This window comes from Chiloscyllium punctatum, unplaced genomic scaffold (assembly GCF_047496795.1).
Source record: "Chiloscyllium punctatum isolate Juve2018m unplaced genomic scaffold, sChiPun1.3 scaffold_218, whole genome shotgun sequence".
In the NCBI taxonomy this organism is placed as follows: domain Eukaryota; kingdom Metazoa; phylum Chordata; class Chondrichthyes; order Orectolobiformes; family Hemiscylliidae; genus Chiloscyllium; species Chiloscyllium punctatum.
In genome coordinates, this window is record NW_027309952.1 from 183,405 (window position 1) to 196,504 (window position 13,100).

The following is a 13,100-nucleotide window of genomic DNA, read 5'->3' on the forward strand; positions in this document are numbered from 1 at the left end:
ACACACGAGAGGGGAGACCGACAGGGATTCCACATCAGGGATATATTTGCTGTTTTCAGGAGTGCAACGGTCCGGGAAAAAGAATTGGAACAATGTACAGACTGGGGTCGACCACAGTCTAATCCCTGCAGTTTCAGGACTCTCTCACTCTGCTCCCTGTAGTCTTGGGACTCTCTCACTCTGCTCCCTGCAGTCTCGGGACTCTCTCACTCTGCTCCCTGCAGTCTCGGGACTCTCTCACTCTGATCCCCACAGTCTCGGGACTCTCTCACTCTGCTCCCTGCAGTCTCGGGACTCTCTCACTCTGCTCCATGCAGTCTCGGGACTCTCTCACTCTGCTCCCCACAGTCTCGGGACTCTCTCACTCTGCTCCCCACAGTCTCGGGACTCTCTCACTCTGCTCCCCACAGTCTCGGGACTCTCTCACTCTGCTCCCTGCAGTCTCGGGACTCTCTCAGTCTGCTCCCTGCAGTCTCGGGTCTCTCTCAGTCTGCTCCCTGCAGTCTCAGGACTCTCTCAGTCTGCTCCATACAGTCTCGGGACTCTCTCTGTCTGCTCCCTGCAGTCTCGGGACTCTCTCAGTCTGCTCCCTGCAGTCTCGGGACTCTCTCACTCTGCTCCCTGCAGTCTCGGGACTCTCTCACTCTGCTCCCTGCAGTCTCGGGACTCTCTCACTCTGCTCCCTGCAGTCTCGGGACTCTCTCACTCTGCTCCCTGCAGTCTCGGGACTCTATCACTCTGCTCCCTGCAGTCTCGGGACTGTCTCACTCTGCTCCCTGCAGTCTCGGGACTCTCTCAGTCTGCTCCCTGCAGTCTCGGGACTCTCTCACTCTGCCCCCTGCAGTCTCGGGACTCTCTCAGTCTGCTCCCTGCAGTCTCGGGACTCTCTCACTCTGCTCCCTGCAGTCTCGGGACTCTCTCACTCTGCTCCCTGTAGTCTCGGGACTCTCTCACTCTGCTCCCTGCAGTCTCGGGACTCTCTCACTCTGCTCCCTGTAGTCTCGGGACTCTCTCACTCTGCTCCCTGCAGTCTCGGGACTCTCTCACTCTGGTCCCTGCAGTCTCGGGACTCTCTCACTCTGCTCCCTGCAGTCTCGGGACTCTCTCACTCTGCTCCCCACAGTCTCGGGACTCTCTCACTCTGGTCCCTGCAGTCTCGGGACTCTCTCACTCTGCTCCCTGCAGTCTCGGGACTCTCTCACTCTGCTCCCTGCAGTCTCGGGACTCTCTCACTCTGCTCCCCACAGTCTCGGGACTCTCTCACTCTGCTCCCCACAGTCTCGGGACTCTCTCACTCTGCTCCCTGCAGTCTCGGGACTCTCTCACTCTGATCCCTGCAGTCTCGGGACTCTCTCACTCTGCTCCCCGCAGCCTCGGGACTCTCTCAGTCTGTACCCTGCAGTCTCGGGACTCTCTCACTCTGCTCCCTGTAGTCTCGGGGCTCTCTCACTCTGCTCCCTGCAGTCTCGGGACTCTCTCACTCTGCTCCCTGCAGTCTCGGGACTCTCTCACTCTGATCCCTGCAGTCTCGGGACTCTCTCAGTCTGCTCCCTGCAGTCTCGGGACTCTCTCACTCTGCTCCCTGCAGTCTCGGGACTCTCTCAGTCTGTACCCTGCAGTCTCGGGACTCTCTCACTCTGCTCCCTGCAGTCTCGGGACTCTCTCACTCTGCTCCCTGCAGTCTCGGGACTCTCTCAGTCTGCTCCCTGCAGTCTCGGGACTCTCTCACTCTGGTCCCTGCAGTCTCGGGACTCTCTCACTCTGCTCCCTGCAGTCTTGGGACTCTCTCTCTGTCTGCTCCCTGCAGTCTCGGGACTCTCTCACTCTGCTCCCTGTAGTCTCGGGACTCCCTCACTCTGCTCCCTGCAGTCTCGGGACTCTCTCAGTCTGCTCCCTGCAGTCTCGGGACTCTCTCACTCTGCTCCCTGCAGTCTCGGGACTCTCTCACTCTGCTCCCTGTAGTCTCGGGACTCTCTCACTCTGCTCCCTGCAGTCTCGGGACTCTCTCAGTCTGCTCCCTGCAGTCTCGGGACTCTCTCACTCTGCTCCCTGCAGTCTCGGGACTCTCTCACTCTGCTCCCTGCAGTCTCGGGACTCTCTCAGTCTGCTCCCTGCAGTCTCGGGACTCCCTCACTCTGCTCCCTGCAGTCTCGGGACTCTCTCACTCTGCTCCCTGCAGTCTCGGGACTCTCTCACTCTGCTCCCCGCAGTCTCGGGACTCTCTCACTCTGCTCCCTGCAGTCTCGGGACTCTCTCACTCTGCTCCCTGCAGTCTCGGGACTCTCTCACTCTGCTCCCTGTAGTCTCGGGACTCTCTCAGTCTGCTCCCTGCAGTCTCGGGACTCTCTCACTCTGCTCCCTGCAGTCTCGGGACTCTCTCACTCTGCTCCCTGTAGTCTCGGGACTCTCTCCGTCTGTTCCCCACAGTCTCGGGACTCTCTCACTCTGCTCCCTGTAGTCTCGGGACTCTCTCACTCTGCTCCCTGCAGTCTCGGGACTCTCTCACTCTGCTCCCTGCAGTCTCGGGACTCTCTCACTCTGCTCCCCGCAGTCTCGGGACTCTCTCACTCTGCTCCCTGCAGTCTCGGGACTCTCTCACTCTGCTCCCTGCAGTCTCGGGACTCTCTCACTCTGCTCCCTGTAGTCTCGGGACTCTCTCACTCTGCTCCCTGCAGTCTCGGGACTCTCTCACTCTGCTCCCTGTAGTCTCGGGACTCTCTCACTATGCGCCCTGCAGTCTCGGGACTCTCTCAGTCTGCTCCCTGCAGTCTCGGGACTCTCTCACTCTGATCCCTGCAGTCTCGGGACTCTCTCAGTCTGCTCCCTGCAGTCTCGGGACTCTCTCACTCTGTACCCTGCAGTCTCGGGACTCTCTCACTCTGCTCCCTGCAGTCTCGGGACTCTCTCACTCTGATCCCTGCAGTCTCGGGACTCTCTCACTCTGCTCCCTGCAGTCTCGGGGCTCTCTCAGTCTGCTCCCTGCAGTCTCGGGACTCTCTCACTCTGCTCCCTGCAGTCTCGGGACTCTCTCAGTCTGCTCCCTGCAGTCTCGGGACTCTCTCACTCTGATCCCTGCAGTCTCGGGACTCTCTCACTCTGCTCCCTGCAGTCTCGGGACTCTCTCACTCTGCTCCCCGCAGTCTCGGGACTCTCTCAGTCTGCTCCCTGCAGTCTCGGGACTCTCTCACTCTGCCCCCTGCAGTCTCGGGACTCTCTCAGTCTGATCCCTGCAGTCTCGGGACTCTCTCAGTCTGCTCCCCACAGTCTCGGGACTCTCTCACTCTGCTCCATGCAGTCTCGGGACTCTCTCACTCGGGTCTCTGCAGTCTCGGGACTCTCTCACTCTGCTCCCCGCAGTCTCGGGACTCTCTCACTCTGCTCCCCACAGTCTCGGGACTCTCTCACTCTGCTCCCTGCAGTCTCGGGACTCTCTCACTCTGCTCCCCGCAGTCTCGGGACTCTCTCACTCTGCTCCCTGCAGTCTCGGGACTCTCTCACTCTGCTCCCTGCAGTCTCGGGACTCTCTCACTCTGCTCCCCACAGTCTCGGGACTCTCTCACTCTGCTCCCTGCAGTCTCGGGACTCTCTCACTCTGCTCCCCACAGTCTCGGGACTCTCTCACTCTGATCCCTGCAGTCTCGGGACTCTCTCAGTCTGCTCCCTGCAGTCTCGGGACTCTCTCACTCTGCTCCCTGCAGTCTCGGGACTCTCTCAGTCTGCTCCCTGCAGTCTCGGGACTCTCTCACTCTGCTCCCTGCAGTCTCGGGACTCTCTCACTCTGCTCCCTGCAGTCTCGGGACTCTCTCACTCTGCTCCCCGCAGTCTCGGGACTCTCTCACTCTGCTCCCTGCAGTCTCGGGACTCTCTCACTCTGATCCCTGCAGTCTCGGGACTCTCTCACTCTGCTCCCTGCAGTCTCGGGACTCTCTCACTCTGCTCCCCACAGTCTCGGGACTCTCTCACTCTGCTCCCTGCAGTCTCGGGACTCTCTCTGTCTGCTCCCTGCAGTCTCGGGACTCTCTCAGTCTGATCCCTGCAGTCTCGGGACTCTCTCACTCTGATCCCTGCAGTCTCGGGACTCTCTCACTCTGCTCCCTGCAGTCTCGGGACTCTCTCACTCTGCTCCCCACAGTCTCGGGACTCTCTCACTCTGCTCCCCACAGTCTCGGGACTCTCTCACTCTGCTCCCCACTGTCTCGGGACTCTCTCACTCTGCTCCCTGCAGTCTCGGGACTCTCTCAGTCTGCTCCCTGCAGTCTCGGGACTCTCTCACTCTGCTCCCCACTGTCTCGGGACTCTCTCACTCTGCTCCCTGTAGTCTCGGGACTCTCTCACTCTGCTCCCTGCAGTCTCGGGACTCTCTCACTCTGCTCCCCACTGTCTCGGGACTCTCTCACTCTGGTCCCTGCAGTCTCGGGACTCTCTCAGTCTGCTCCCTGCAGTCTCGGGACTCTCTCACTCTGCTCCCCACTGTCTCGGGACTCTCTCACTCTGCTCCCTGCAGTCTCGGGACTCTCTCAGTCTGCTCCCTGCAGTCTCGGGTCTCTCTCAGTCTGCTCCCTGCAGTCTCAGGACTCTCTCAGTCTGCTCCATACAGTCTCGGGACTCTCTCTGTCTGCTCCCTGCAGTCTCGGGACTCTCTCACTCTGCTCCCTGCAGTCTCGGGACTCTCTCACTCTGCTCCCTGCAGTCTCGGGACTCTCTCACTCTGCTCCCTGCAGTCTCGGGACTCTCTCACTCTGCTCCCTGCAGTCTCGGGACTCTCTCACTCTGCTCCCTGCAGTCTCGGGACTCTATCACTCTGCTCCCTGCAGTCTCGGGACTGTCTCACTCTGCTCCCTGCAGTCTCGGGACTCTCTCAGTCTGCTCCCTGCAGTCTCGGGACTCTCTCACTCTGCCCCCTGCAGTCTCGGGACTCTCTCAGTCTGCTCCCTGCAGTCTCGGGACTCTCTCACTCTGCTCCCTGCAGTCTCGGGACTCTCTCACTCTGCTCCCTGTAGTCTCGGGACTCTCTCACTCTGCTCCCTGCAGTCTCGGGACTCTCTCACTCTGCTCCCTGCAGTCTCGGGACTCTCTCACTCTGCTCCCTGCAGTCTCGGGACTCTCTCACTCTGATCCCTGCAGTCTCGGGACTCTCTCACTCTGCTCCCTGCAGTCTCGGGACTCTCTCACTCTGCTCCCTGCAGTCTCGGGACTCTCTCACTCTGCTCCCTGTAGTCTCGGGACTCTCTCACTCTGCTCCCTGCAGTCTCGGGACTCTCTCACTCTGCTCCCCGCAGTCTCGGGACTCTCTCACTCTGCTCCCCACAGTCTCGGGACTCTCTCACTCTGCTCCCTGCAGTCTCGGGACTCTCTCACTCTGCTCCCTGCAGTCTCGGGACTCTCTCACTCTGCTCCCTGCAGTCTCGGGACTCTCTCACTCTGCTCCCCGCAGTCTCGGGACTCTCTCACTCTGCTCCCCGCAGTCTCGGGACTCTCTCACTCTGCTCCCTGCAGTCTCGGGACTCTCTCACTCTGCTCCCTGTAGTCTCGGGACTCTCTCACTCTGCTCCCTGCAGTCTCGGGACTCTCTCACTCTGCTCCCTGTAGTCTCGGGACTCTCTCAGTCTGCTCCCTGCAGTCTCGGGACTCTCTCACTCTGATCCCTGCAGTCTCGGGACTCTCTCACTCTGGTCCCTGTAGTCTCGGGACTCTCTCACTCTGCTCCCCACAGTCTCGGGACTCTCTCACTATGCGCCCTGCAGTCTCGGGACTCTCTCAGTCTGCTCCCTGCAGTCTCGGGACTCTCTCAGTCTGCTCCCTGCAGTCTCGGGACTCTCTCAGTCTGCTCCCTGCAGTCTCGGGACTCTCTCACTCTGATCCCTGCAGTCTCGGGACTCTCTCACTCTGCTCCCTGCAGTCTCGGGGCTCTCTCAGTCTGCTCCCTGCAGTCTCGGGACTCTCTCAGTCTGCTCCCTGCAGTCTCGGGACTCTCTCACTCTGATCCCCACAGTCTCGGGACTCTCTCACTCTGCTCCCTGCAGTCTCGGGACTCTCTCACTCTGCTCCCCGCAGTCTCGGGACTCTCTCAGTCTGCTCCCTGCAGTCTCGGGACTCTCTCACTCTGCCCCCTGCAGTCTCGGGACTCTCTCAGTCTGATCCCTGCAGTCTCGGGACTCTCTCAGTCTGCTCCCCACAGTCTCGGGACTCTCTCAGTCTGCTCCCTGCAGTCTCGGGACTCTCTCACTCTGCTCCCTGTAGTCTCGGGACTCTCTCACTCTGCTCCCTGCAGTCTCGGGACTCTCTCACTCTGCTCCCCGCAGTCTCGGGACTCTCTCACTCTGCTCCCTGCAGTCTCGGGACTCTCTCACTCTGCTCCCTGCAGTCTCGGGACTCTCTCACTCTGCTCCCCACAGTCTCGGGACTCTCTCACTCTGATCCCTGCAGTCTCGGGACTCTCTCAGTCTGCTCCCTGCAGTCTCGGGACTCTCTCACTCTGGTCCCTGCAGTCTCGGGACTCTCTCACTCTGCTCCCTGCAGTCTCGGGACTCTCTCAGTCTGCTCCCTGCAGTCTCGGGACTCTCTCACTCTGCTCCCTGCAGTCTCGGGACTCTCTCACTCTGCTCCCTGCAGTCTCGGGACTCTCTCACTCTGATCCCTGCAGACTCGGGACTCTCTCAGTCTGCTCCCTGCAGACTCGGGACTCTCTCAGTCTGCTCCCTGCAGTCTCGGGACTCTCTCACTCTGATCCCTGCAGACTCGGGACTCTCTCACTCTACTCCCCACAGTCTCGGGACTCTCTCACTCTGCTCCCCGCAGTCTCGGGACTCTCTCACTCTGCTCCCTGCAGTCTCGGGACTCTCTCACTCTGCTCCCTGCAGACTCGGGACTCTCTCAGTCTGCTCCCTGCAGTCTCGGGACTCTCTCACTCTGCTCCCTGCAGTCTCGGGACTCTCTCACTCTGATCCCTGCAGACTCGGGACTCTCTCAGTCTGCTCCCTGCAGACTCGGGACTCTCTCAGTCTGCTCCCTGCAGTCTCGGGACTCTCTCACTCTGATCCCTGCAGACTCGGGACTCTCTCACTCTACTCCCCACAGTCTCGGGACTCTCTCACTCTGCTCCCTGCAGTCTCGGGACTCTCTCACTCTGCTCCCTGCAGTCTCGGGACTCTCTCACTCTGCTCCCTGCAGACTCGGGACTCTCTCACTCTGCTCCCTGCAGACTCGGGACTCTCTCAGTCTGCTCCCTGCAGTCTCGGGACTCTCTCACTCTGGTCTCTGCAGTCTCGGGACTCTCTCACTCTGGTCTCTGCAGTCTCGGGACTCTCTCAGTCTGCTCCCTGCAGTCTCGGGACTCTCTCACTCTGCTCCCTGCAGTCTCGGGACTCTCTCACTCTGCTCCCCACAGTCTCGGGACTCTCTCACTCTGCTCCCCACAGTCTCGGGGCTCTCTCAGTCTGCTCCCTGCAGTCTCGGGACTCTCTCACTCTGCTCCCCACAGTCTCGGGACTCTCTCACTCTACTCCCTGCAGTCTCGGGACTCTCTCACTCTGATCCCTGCAGTCTCGGGACTCTCTCAGTCTGCTCCCCACAGTCTCGGGACTCTCTCACTCTGCTCCCCACAGTCTCGGGACTCTCTCACTCTGCTCCCCACAGTCTCGGGGCTCTCTCAGTCTGCTCCCTGCAGTCTCGGGACTATCTCACTCTGCTCCCCACAGTCTCGGGACTCTCTCACTCTGCTCCCTGCAGTCTCGGGACTCTCTCACTCTGCTCCCTGCAGTCTCGGGACTCTCTCACTCTGCTCCCTGCAGTCCCGGGACTCTCTCACTCTGCTCCCTGCAGTCTCGGGACTCTCTCACTCTGCTCCCTGCAGTCTCGGGACTCTCTCACTCTGCTCCCCACAGTCTCGGGACTCTCTCACTCTGCTCCCTGCAGTCTCGGGACTCTCTCTGTCTGCTCCCTGCAGTCTCGGGACTCTCTCAGTCTGATCCCTGCAGTCTCGGGACTCTCTCAGTCTGCTCCCTGCAGTCTCGGGACTCTCTCAGTCTGCTCCCTGCAGTCTCGGGACTCTCTCAGTCTGCTCTCTGCAGTCTCGGGACTCTCTCACTCTGATCCCTGCAGTCTCGGGACTCTCTCACTCTGCTCCCTGCAGTCTCGGGACTCTCTCACTCTGCTCCCCACAGTCTCGGGACTCTCTCACTCTGCTCCCCACAGTCTCGGGACTCTCTCACTCTGCTCCCCACTGTCTCGGGACTCTCTCACTCTGCTCCCTGCAGTCTCGGGACTCTCTCAGTCTGCTCCCTGCAGTCTCGGGACTCTCTCACTCTGCTCCCCACTGTCTCGGGACTCTCTCACTCTGCTCCCTGTAGTCTCGGGACTCTCTCACTCTGCTCCCTGCAGTCTCGGGACTCTCTCACTCTGCTCCCCACTGTCTCGGGACTCTCTCACTCTGGTCCCTGCAGTCTCGGGACTCTCTCAGTCTGCTCCCTGCAGTCTCGGGACTCTCTCACTCTGCTCCCCACTGTCTCGGGACTCTCTCACTCTGGTCCCTGCAGTCTCGGGACTCTCTCACTCTGCTCCCTGCAGTCTCGGGACTCTCTCACTCTGCTCCCTGTAGTCTCGGGACTCTCTCACTCTGCTCCCCGCAGTCTCGGGACTCTCTCACTCTGCTCCCTGCAGTCTCGGGACTCTCTCAGTCTGCTCCCTGCAGTCTCGGGACTCTCTCAGTCTGCTCCCTGCAGTCTCGGGACTCTCTCACTCTGCTCCCTGCAGTCTCGGGACTCTCTCACTCTGCTCCCTGTAGTCTCGGGACTCTCTCACTCTGCTCCCTGCAGTCTCGGGACTCTCTCACTCTGCTCCCTGTAGTCTCGGGACTCTCTCACTCTGCTCCCTGCAGTCTCGGGACTCTCTCACTCTGGTCCCCGCAGTCTCGGGACTCTCTCACTCTGCTCCCTGCAGTCTCGGGACTCTCTCACTCTGCTCCCCACAGTCTCGGGACTCTCTCACTCTGGTCCCTGCAGTCTCGGGACTCTCTCACTCTGCTCCCTGCAGTCTCGGGACTCTCTCACTCTGCTCCCTGCAGTCTCGGGACTCTCTCACTCTGCTCCCCACAGTCTCGGGACTCTCTCACTCTGCTCCCCACAGTCTCGGGACTCTCTCACTCTGCTCCCTGCAGTCTCGGGACTCTCTCACTCTGATCCCTGCAGTCTCGGGACTCTCTCACTCTGCTCCCCGCAGCCTCGGGACTCTCTCAGTCTGTACCCTGCAGTCTCGGGACTCTCTCACTCTGCTCCCTGTAGTCTCGGGGCTCTCTCACTCTGCTCCCTGCAGTCTCGGGACTCTCTCACTCTGCTCCCTGCAGTCTCGGGACTCTCTCACTCTGATCCCTGCAGTCTCGGGACTCTCTCAGTCTGCTCCCTGCAGTCTCGGGACTCTCTCACTCTGCTCCCTGCAGTCTCGGGACTCTCTCAGTCTGTACCCTGCAGTCTCGGGACTCTCTCACTCTGCTCCCTGCAGTCTCGGGACTCTCTCACTCTGCTCCCTGCAGTCTCGGGACTCTCTCAGTCTGCTCCCTGCAGTCTCGGGACTCTCTCACTCTGCTCCCTGCAGTCTCGGGACTCTCTCAGTCTGCTCCCTGCAGTCTCGGGACTCTCTCACTCTGCTCCCTGCAGTCTCGGGACTCTCTCACTCTGCTCCCTGCAGTCTCGGGACTCTCTCACTCTGCTCCCCGCAGTCTCGGGACTCTCTCACTCTGCTCCCTGCAGTCTCGGGACTCTCTCACTCTGATCCCTGCAGTCTCGGGACTCTCTCACTCTGCTCCCTGCAGTCTCGGGACTCTCTCACTCTGCTCCCCACAGTCTCGGGACTCTCTCACTCTGCTCCCTGCAGTCTCGGGACTCTCTCTGTCTGCTCCCTGCAGTCTCGGGACTCTCTCAGTCTGATCCCTGCAGTCTCGGGACTCTCTCACTCTGATCCCTGCAGTCTCGGGACTCTCTCACTCTGCTCCCTGCAGTCTCGGGACTCTCTCACTCTGCTCCCCACAGTCTCGGGACTCTCTCACTCTGCTCCCCACAGTCTCGGGACTCTCTCACTCTGCTCCCCACTGTCTCGGGACTCTCTCACTCTGCTCCCTGCAGTCTCGGGACTCTCTCAGTCTGCTCCCTGCAGTCTCGGGACTCTCTCACTCTGCTCCCCACTGTCTCGGGACTCTCTCACTCTGCTCCCTGTAGTCTCGGGACTCTCTCACTCTGCTCCCTGCAGTCTCGGGACTCTCTCACTCTGCTCCCCACTGTCTCGGGACTCTCTCACTCTGGTCCCTGCAGTCTCGGGACTCTCTCAGTCTGCTCCCTGCAGTCTCGGGACTCTCTCACTCTGCTCCCCACTGTCTCGGGACTCTCTCACTCTGCTCCCTGCAGTCTCGGGACTCTCTCAGTCTGCTCCCTGCAGTCTCGGGTCTCTCTCAGTCTGCTCCCTGCAGTCTCAGGACTCTCTCAGTCTGCTCCATACAGTCTCGGGACTCTCTCTGTCTGCTCCCTGCAGTCTCGGGACTCTCTCAGTCTGCTCCCTGCAGTCTCGGGACTCTCTCACTCTGCTCCCTGCAGTCTCGGGACTCTCTCACTCTGCTCCCTGCAGTCTCGGGACTCTCTCACTCTGCTCCCTGCAGTCTCGGGACTCTCTCACTCTGCTCCCTGCAGTCTCGGGACTCTATCACTCTGCTCCCTGCAGTCTCGGGACTGTCTCACTCTGCTCCCTGCAGTCTCGGGACTCTCTCAGTCTGCTCCCTGCAGTCTCGGGACTCTCTCACTCTGCCCCCTGCAGTCTCGGGACTCTCTCAGTCTGCTCCCTGCAGTCTCGGGACTCTCTCACTCTGCTCCCTGCAGTCTCGGGACTCTCTCACTCTGCTCCCTGTAGTCTCGGGACTCTCTCACTCTGCTCCCTGCAGTCTCGGGACTCTCTCACTCTGATCCCTGCAGTCTCGGGACTCTCTCACTCTGCTCCCTGCAGTCTCGGGACTCTCTCACTCTGATCCCTGCAGTCTCGGGACTCTCTCACTCTGCTCCCTGCAGTCTCGGGACTCTCTCACTCTGCTCCCTGCAGTCTCGGGACTCTCTCACTCTGCTCCCTGTAGTCTCGGGACTCTCTCACTCTGCTCCCTGCAGTCTCGGGACTCTCTCACTCTGCTCCCCGCAGTCTCGGGACTCTCTCACTCTGCTCCCCACAGTCTCGGGACTCTCTCACTCTGCTCCCTGCAGTCTCGGGACTCTCTCACTCTGCTCCCTGCAGTCTCGGGACTCTCTCACTCTGCTCCCCGCAGTCTCGGGACTCTCTCACTCTGCTCCCCGCAGTCTCGGGACTCTCTCACTCTGCTCCCTGCAGTCTCGGGACTCTCTCACTCTGCTCCCTGTAGTCTCGGGACTCTCTCACTCTGCTCCCTGCAGTCTCGGGACTCTCTCACTCTGCTCCCTGTAGTCTCGGGACTCTCTCAGTCTGCTCCCTGCAGTCTCGGGACTCTCTCACTCTGATCCCTGCAGTCTCGGGACTCTCTCACTCTGGTCCCTGTAGTCTCGGGACTCTCTCACTCTGCTCCCCACAGTCTCGGGACTCTCTCACTATGCGCCCTGCAGTCTCGGGACTCTCTCAGTCTGCTCCCTGCAGTCTCGGGACTCTCTCAGTCTGCTCCCTGCAGTCTCGGGACTCTCTCAGTCTGCTCCCTGCAGTCTCGGGACTCTCTCACTCTGATCCCTGCAGTCTCGGGACTCTCTCACTCTGCTCCCTGCAGTCTCGGGGCTCTCTCAGTCTGCTCCCTGCAGTCTCGGGACTCTCTCAGTCTGCTCCCTGCAGTCTCGGGACTCTCTCACTCTGATCCCCACAGTCTCGGGACTCTCTCACTCTGCTCCCTGCAGTCTCGGGACTCTCTCACTCTGCTCCCCGCAGTCTCGGGACTCTCTCAGTCTGCTCCCTGCAGTCTCGGGACTCTCTCACTCTGCCCCCTGCAGTCTCGGGACTCTCTCAGTCTGATCCCTGCAGTCTCGGGACTCTCTCAGTCTGCTCCCCACAGTCTCGGGACTCTCTCAGTCTGCTCCCTGCAGTCTCGGGACTCTCTCACTCTGCTCCCTGTAGTCTCGGGACTCTCTCACTCTGCTCCCTGCAGTCTCGGGACTCTCTCACTCTGCTCCCCGCAGTCTCGGGACTCTCTCACTCTGCTCCCTGCAGTCTCGGGACTCTCTCACTCTGCTCCCTGCAGTCTCGGGACTCTCTCACTCTGCTCCCCACAGTCTCGGGACTCTCTCACTCTGATCCCTGCAGTCTCGGGACTCTCTCAGTCTGCTCCCTGCAGTCTCGGGACTCTCTCACTCTGGTCCCTGCAGTCTCGGGACTCTCTCACTCTGCTCCCTGCAGTCTCGGGACTCTCTCAGTCTGCTCCCTGCAGTCTCGGGACTCTCTCACTCTGCTCCCTGCAGTCTCGGGACTCTCTCACTCTGCTCCCTGCAGTCTCGGGACTCTCTCACTCTGATCCCTGCAGACTCGGGACTCTCTCAGTCTGCTCCCTGCAGACTCGGGACTCTCTCAGTCTGCTCCCTGCAGTCTCGGGACTCTCTCACTCTGATCCCTGCAGACTCGGGACTCTCTCACTCTACTCCCCACAGTCTCGGGACTCTCTCACTCTGCTCCCCGCAGTCTCGGGACTCTCTCACTCTGCTCCCTGCAGTCTCGGGACTCTCTCACTCTGCTCCCTGCAGACTTGGGACTCTCTCAGTCTGCTCCCTGCAGTCTCGGGACTCTCTCACTCTGCTCCCTGCAGTCTCGGGACTCTCTCACTCTGATCCCTGCAGACTCGGGACTCTCTCAGTCTGCTCCCTGCAGACTCGGGACTCTCTCAGTCTGCTCCCTGCAGTCTCGGGACTCTCTCACTCTGATCCCTGCAGACTCGGGACTCTCTCACTCTACTCCCCACAGTCTCGGGACTCTCTCACTCTGCTCCCTGCAGTCTCGGGACTCTCTCACTCTGCTCCCTGCAGTCTCGGGACTCTCTCACTCTGCTCCCTGCAGACTCGGGACTCTCTCACTCTGCTCCCTGCAGACTCGGGACTCTCTCAGTCTGCTCCCTGCAGTCTCGGGAC

The 13,100-nt window shown here is 60.7% G+C and overlaps 1 protein-coding gene across 1 annotated transcript in view; it reads right to left on the minus strand.

Annotated features, from left to right (window-relative positions):
* Positions 1–13,100, minus strand: part of LOC140472018 (uncharacterized) — a 78,566-nt gene that overhangs the window by 16,184 nt on the left and 49,282 nt on the right. The window lies entirely within an intron of this gene.